The sequence below is a fragment of the Microtus ochrogaster genome, chromosome 15 (genome assembly GCF_000317375.1).
Source record: "Microtus ochrogaster isolate Prairie Vole_2 chromosome 15, MicOch1.0, whole genome shotgun sequence".
Taxonomy (NCBI): Eukaryota; Metazoa; Chordata; class Mammalia; order Rodentia; family Cricetidae; genus Microtus; species Microtus ochrogaster.
This window is the reverse complement of record NC_022017.1, coordinates 1,060,441-1,060,917: the sequence shown is the minus strand read 5'-3', so window position 1 is coordinate 1,060,917 and position 477 is coordinate 1,060,441.

The window sequence follows — 477 nt, the reverse complement described above, 5'->3', positions numbered from 1 at the left end:
TGGTTGTGAGCCACCATGTGGTTGCTGGGAATTGAACTCAGGACCTTTGGAAGAGCAGGCAATGCTCTTAACCACTGAGCCATCTCTCCAGCTCCCTAAAAAACTTTTTAAAACACCTTAGTCTCAGCACTCGGGAGGCAGAGACAGGATAATATGAACTCAGAACTAGCCTGTTTTATATACTGAGTTCCAGTGCAGCCAGAGCTACATAGTGAGACCCTGTCTAGAAACACTCTCCCCCTCCTCACAAACAAACCAAAAAAAAAAAAAAAAGTAACTGTTAAAATTTTTTTGTATTAGCCGGGCGGTGGTGGTGCACGCCTTTAATCCCAGCACTCGGGAGGCAGAGGCAGGCGGATCTCTATGAGTTCGAGACCAGCCTGGTCTACAGAGCTAGTTCCAGGACAGGCTCCAAAAACCACAGAGAAACCCTGTCTCGAAAAAGAAAAAAAAAAATTTGTATTAATGTTTGCCTGG